The sequence below is a fragment of the Stylophora pistillata genome, chromosome 10 (genome assembly GCF_964205215.1).
Source record: "Stylophora pistillata chromosome 10, jaStyPist1.2, whole genome shotgun sequence".
Lineage (NCBI taxonomy): Eukaryota > Metazoa > Cnidaria > Anthozoa > Scleractinia > Pocilloporidae > Stylophora > Stylophora pistillata.
Window position 1 is genome coordinate 19636152 of NC_142528.1, and position 7105 is coordinate 19643256.

At 36.8% G+C, this 7105-nt stretch overlaps 1 long non-coding RNA gene across 1 annotated transcript; it reads right to left on the bottom strand.

Moving 5' to 3' along the window:
- Positions 1–718: 718 nt before the first annotated feature.
- LOC148722137 (uncharacterized) lies at positions 719–3197 on the bottom strand. Its single transcript, XR_015992766.1, has 3 exons — positions 3022–3197; positions 1836–1903; positions 719–989 (listed from the first exon to the last, which is right to left on the bottom strand). It is a non-coding gene; the product is annotated as an uncharacterized LOC148722137 (long non-coding RNA).
- Between the last annotated feature and the right edge of the window lie 3908 nt (positions 3198–7105).

A 7105-nucleotide genomic window follows, 5' to 3' on the forward strand; every position in this document is an offset into this window, starting at 1 on the left:
GATTTAGCAGAGCTCCAGTAAATGTATTTCTAGCCATTCACTTTATTAAATTTATCAGTTTAACAATTTATCTTTATCAGCACTGGCTGTCGAAGAGGTTATCCAGGGGACTAACAGACCAGTCTGTGTTGGAGAGGAGACAGGGGGGCTGCTCCAACAACTTTCTGCAACGTGTCACCCTCCGCTGGTAAGCGTAGAAAAGAAGTCACTTTCAACTCGAGGTTATTTCTCTATTTCTTTCTTCTGTTATTTCTTACTTGCCTTTCGACAATTCGCGTTTCGCTATTGATTTACGGCGTCCTTTCGAGAGTTTTCTCTAATCGAATTCGGCTACCTCTGCTATAAGTGCACATAATGTCAGTGTCTGATACATAATCTTGGAAACTCTAGCTACTGAGTTACAAAATTTATGTTACACCTGTTTTTTTTTCGCTGCCAAAGTTTGATTTAGACGAAGACAAGCTAAAACAAGAGTAGTTTTGAAACTTAATGATTAAGAGAGACTTAGAAATCAATAATGAAGATGTTTGTCAAAACCTAGAACAAATAACTGGATCTCATTTGTACGTGTAAGTTACATAAATTAATCACAAACATCAATCAAGTTCTCTTGTTAGTTTTAAAGTTGTTGTTATTGGCCTTAAAGGGGTTTTAAATGGTATCTCATGTCAGCCTAGAGATGAATTTCCTGGAAGGTGGAATTGAAGAAACATTCTAACATGAAACACAGCAATAAACTTTATTGAATGATCTGAAAAAAGTATTCATTTGACCATCTACTGACTTTCACCAGTTCACTAAGACAAAATGTTCACATGACAGTTTTTGAAAAGGCTTGGATATTTGTTGAGATTGGATGACTCATGCAGCAACTCAGGTTATACATTAAATGCACAGCTATGTTTTCCATTTTTTCCAGTTATGCTGTAACAAGCTGGCAAATCTTTGTAGTAGATATTTCAACCCAACCATTTTCTTCATGTATGCCCCTAAACATTGAAGGGGAGAAGGCAGTAAAAACATGAATTAAAAGAGGGGGATGCCCATTAATTTCACTTGTAATCGTAGATAAATAAGACCTGAAAAAAGAATTCAGGCCCGCACAGGATTGAAACCCATGACCTCTGCAATACCAGCGCAGTTCTCTACCAACTGAGCTAACAAGCCAACTGGGATCTGGTCACTATGTTGGTTCATATTTCATGAAACTGCAGTACACATTTATGATTTTCATATATTCAAAATTCATTGCGACACCAGTGCAGTGCTCTACCAACCACACTAACGAGCCAACTGGGAGCTAGTCATTATGTTGGTTTGCATTAAACCCGTTAGAGCAATACAAATCAGAGGTCACTGTTTCAAATCCTCTACGGGCCTGAGTTGTTTTCCAGGCCTTATTTTTACCTACTAGATAAGTAGGGTTATTGCTGCAAGGAACACTTCCATACATTTCATGAAACCACAGTGCACATATGTGATTTTCCTACATTCAAAATCAAAACCTTCTGTAACCATGTAAGCAAACCACATTGAAACATAAGATATGAATAAATTTAATCTGCTTATCTCATCAAGTTTAAATGTAGAATCCATGATCTAATAAACTTGCTATTGAATGAGAAAAGCCTTACTGTGTTTTCCTGCCACTATCATCCTTATTGTCTCAACTCAATCTCAAAAAAACTTCAGCAGTAAGAATTATGAGAAGATTTAAATAGTTCACTTCCTTATCTCGGACAGCTTAGAAATTAAACGCCAAGGCTACCAGTAGCAGGATTTCCCATTGTAAGTGTTTCATAACATGAGCTATTCATCACATCATTATTTCATACCTGTATTTGAAAGAATAGGTAGACTTTAATCATTATGATATAAATCATTTGCCAAGTTTAAGAAAGTCCTATGGATGAGAGAGATGGCAAATAAGTAAAACTGTATCATACTTCAGTCAAAGTGCTCTTCTATAGTATAAAATTTCAAACTCATTGAAATAAAGTTGACTTTGTTATTCGGGTTTTAAAAATAGAAACGTGTAGTACCTCTTTACAAGGATGAAGCAGCAATGCCATTTCAAAATTTTCAAATAGGAAATGCAAAAAACCTTAGAGATGGAATTTCATTAAAATAGAGCTGCTAAGATATGGCATATCTTTTTAATGAGACTTTAATCATTGGCTATACAAAGGAGGCTTTGTACAAAAGCCAAGGCAATACTATTGCAGATTTGGGAGAATCGTACTATATCAAGAATAACACTTGTTCATATGAGTTAAAAATTTTCAGATGGGAAATGCCAAAAACCATAACGATGGAATTTAATTAAAGTAGAGCTGCTAAAATATGGCATATCTTTTTAATGAGACTTTAATCATTGGTTAGCACACGGATATACAAAGGAGGCTTTGTAAAAAGCCAGGGTAATAATATTGCAGACTAGGGAGAATCATCCTATATTAAGAATGACACTTGTTCACGTGAGTTTACTTTGGAAAGAGAACCCTCCAACACCTCAGTTTTATCTTCACACACTTAAATTGACATAAAATGTAATTATTTGTAAGCAGTTTAAGAAGTAAATTAAATTTTAAAGTTTACATCAAAGAAACCCATTAAAATAAAATAGAGCAGAAGCATATTACCTAAATTTATATGCCTAGAATCGTACGAAATGATTGAAATGTGCCTCATTTGTGGTGCAGATACGAATCACTTATTCAAATTGCAAGGGTGAAACTCAATGAATTCAAGGGAAAATATTCAAGCAGGTTATGGACATGGTTCTTGAATTGTAAACTGGTAATGTGAAACATTTTGCTGGAATTCAACTTTATGTACTTGTGGTGTTGATACGAATTTATCGCTCATGTTCACCTATGAAATTCCGTGGGTGTAACTCAATAAATTTAACACAAAATAACTGTTAGATTACCTAAACAGATTCATGTACTGCACACACAGTATGTGAAAGATGTGCTCTTGAATTTGAAACTGTAAATAACGACTATTAATGACGCTTACCATGGTGTCAACCAGCGTGCTTGTGAGCACATTGTAAGGACTCGCTCCGTTTCAATACGCGATCACAGCTCGGACGCTTCTTGCAAAATACAATGAAAATCAGTTCCAAAGACTGATTATTCAGCTCCCAACGTTGGAAGAAAACGGCAGTTAAAGGCCTTATTCAAAATGGCAGACGCGCGATTGGGACCTGAGCCGAGTTCACGAAAACGAGGCTTAATAGCGAATGTTACCAACGGTAAAACATTTGGTGGCAACAGCCAAAAGATCGATTCGGCTCATATTCTCAAGTTAGGTAGGCCTTATGGTGAAACAAAGAACTGCATACTTCGTTCGGCTGAATATCGATTTACTTTCGAGAAAATCGATAATAACTGAATTTCGACGAAATGCCGCTTTTGAAGCTCAAAATTTCAGACTAATCTCGGAGTATCCCGCCACGAATTGAAAACACTTGGACCGATAATAATTACCAAATCTTGAAAAACAACATCAATACATATGTTCACAGCAATTTGAGCAATTCTTGATCGTTTATTTACACAATCTAATTGAATTTAACCGACCTTCCTCGAGCAAGATTAAAAATAGGTCAAGAGTAACCCGTTATTTAACTATGTGCTATACAAAATAATCGACTGAAAATCTGGCTTTTGGAAAGCAAAGTGTGGTTCTTTTCGATCTACAAAGGATTTTTTTGGGAAATGATTCAGTGCGATTTAATCAAATTTTAAAGTTGGTTAAAATGAGTTGATTTGACGATGCCGTCAGTTGTTCTAAAATGTACACATTCACACACAAACTCAATTTTTTCGCATTTTACATCCAATCCACAGCTTATTTAACATAATATCATCGTACCGTCCGTATTGCTGTATCACAAAAGGGGATTGCAGTCCTAAAATTGTTGCATTGCTCCCTCAATAGCAAGAGAACTTGTTAGGATGATCAATACATCCTGATAATGATTGTTTACAAAGCGTATCTTGGGGTTTCTCTATTCCCATTTCGTTGAAATACTTCGAGTAAGTGATCTTTGTTGAAATATAAGTCTACAACCGAACCGCGAACCAAATGTAAGCGGAGTGTTGCTAGTTCAGAAACATGTTTCTCGCGTGCAGAATAACTGGCTAATTAATTCAAAATTACGTCTCCTGAAATAAAACGCAAAAATAAGCATTGGACTATGAAGCACGTGGCTACAGGAACTAAGATCATGTATTACATATACGAAACAGGAACAAACAACTACCTAACTCCGGTCATAATTTAATGTATCATAATTGAATGTTCCATGATACTTCGGGGGATAAAGCTCATTTTAGGACAAAAAAAGAGCGAAAGATCTGCAAAGGGCATAGCCCATCATACATCACTGCAGATGTGCGACAAAGAAAAGTGCAGTGTTTGAATATTTGTTTATTTAAAGGAAGTTTATGAGGGTCAAACCTGGAAAACCACAACTTTCGCTGAAATGTTTGTAAAAGCCAAAGTTCCACAGCTTTATATTTATACTAGCTGTTCTCCAGAGACTACTGTGCCTTGTTAAGTTACTCGTGCCCGTGGTAAGACTACGACCCCGGTACCACGTTCACATTTTTCACACCCACCTTTTCCGGCAGCGGTCCCAAAAAAGCTCACGTCTGGAAATAAAACTATTTCTGCGTATCTCAGAATTCAAGAAACGCCTCGAGTAACCATTGCACAGGCTGACACAGCAGACTCGAGTGCGAGTCGGTATACCTACATCAAACACTTGCATTTTGGAAACAGTGGCTTTGAAAAATCAACTCAACTAATTAGTTATTTAGTATTCTTGCCCAAGAAGGTAGCCAAGTAGTGACCTATCCCCCTCAAATATGGTCGGGCCCAAAGCCATCAATGCATTATATGGCGAAATATTATAGAGCGTGGGTGATGCGCAATGACAAATTTAACATAAGCCTGTTGTCTGGTCAGACCAGAATGTTCACGCCCATCGGGAAAAGATCCACATCTAGATTTAACTAGAAAAAAGAAAGTAAACAAACCCATGTTGTGCCTATCTCCTTAAATCTTCCTCTAAGATAATAAATTTAAGAAGTGAATGACTACTTCTTATAGAAGTCCAAAGCCAATCAATGTATCATATGGCGATATATTATTGAGCGTGGTTTGATATATCAGAAGGAAGTCTGCGCCTCGAACTATAGCCTCTTCTCGTTCACCCCAAACCAAGCTTTGCACTAAGCAAGGGACAGATTGTCATGGAATGTATGTCAGCAGGAGGAGAGAACATGGCTACTCGGCTAAGAACTAGGTCAACCTCGCCTTCTGGCCCGGAAAAACCGAAACAAGCGGAATTGCTCTCAATCCGCTTTGAACAGGCAAGAAGAGGTATGATAACTGTTTCCCGTTTTCTGGATTGTCTGTCGAAGTCACATTGTACTCTTACTATAGTTTTGAACGAGCAGCAGATATCTTTATGAGGAGAACGACACGCAATGCTGTTGCAGAGTTCACATCTTTCTCTGCAATTCATTTTATTAGTAAACGAAACTGCCAGTTTCAAGGTAATTTCTGTAATTAATCAAACAATCAATAGAGATTAAAATAGTAAGGAAGAGGAAACAAATACGATTCAATTTTTCAGCGTCTTAAAAAATACTTGGAAATGATTTAAAATCCTTACCTCTACTCAAGGCAATTGTCATCTCGACCGGTTCGTTCTTACACAAAGTAAGCACCAAGTGTTTCAATACATACTTAGTGTGGTTTCAGCGATTAGCGATAAAAGCATTCCTCTAAGTTTCTTTTGGTAGGTTTGACTGTAACTCATTTTGAATATTACATACCGTCAACAGCAGAAAATTTAGTACGAGTGCAGGGAGGTTGAAAACTTATCAACAGTAAAATACAGTAGTATTGTAGCAAGCTGAGGTTTTAATCACCGAACTAGGTTTATCTTTCGTTCTTTTTGCCCTAAAATGAGCTTTATCAACCTAAACAATAATTTACAAAATAAAAATATGAACTCAATAAGGACCGGAGTTAAATAATTGTTTGCTCCTGTTTCCTTTACGTAACACTCGACCTTAGTTCCTATAGCCACGTGCTTCACAGTCCAAAGTTGGATTTTTGCAGAGTTGTCGATTCTGTGGACCATAATTTTGAATTAATTAGCGTTATTCTGCACACGAGAAACATGTTTCTGAACTAGCAACATTTCGCCAACATTTGGTTCGTGCTTTAGTTAAAGACCTTATATTTAAGCAAAGATCTCTTACGTGAAGTAATTACAGCCTCCTTTTCAACGAAATGGAAAGAGAGAAACCCTGAGATACGCTTTGTAAACAATCATTATCAGGAGGTGTTGACTATCCTGCCAAGTTATATCGCTATTATGGGACCAATGCAACAATCTCAGGACTGCAATCCCCAATTTTGGTACAGCAATATGGACGGTAAGATTATATTATATTAAATATGCTGTAGATTGGATGTAAAATGCGAAACAATCGAGTTTGTGTGTGAATGTGTACATTTTCGAACAACTGACGGCATCGTCAAATCAGCTCATTTTATCCAACTTTAAAATTTGATTAAATCGCACTGAATCATTTCCCCAAAAACTCCTTTGGAGATCGAAAACAACCATACTTTGCCTTCCGAAAGCCAGATTTTCAGTCGATTGTTTTGTATAGCACATGGTTAAATAACAGGTTACTTTGACCTATTTTTAATCCTGTTAGAAGAAGGTCGGATAAATTCAATTGTGTTGAGTAAATAAATGATCAAGAATTGCTGAAATTGCTGTCAACTTATGTATTGATGTTGTTTTTCAAGATTTGGTAGTTTTTATCGGTCCAAGTGTTTTCAATTCGTGGCGCGACGCTCCGTGATTCATCTGAAATTTTGAGCTTCAAAAGCGGCATTTAGGCGAAATTCAGCTTTTATCGATTTTCTCGAAAATAGATCGATGTTCAGCCAAAGGAAGTATGCAGTGCTTTGTTTCACCATAAGGCCTACCTAACTTGAGAATATGAGCCGAATCGATTTTTTTTACTGTTGCCACCATAGTTTGAAAATGTTCGATTTTTGGCCA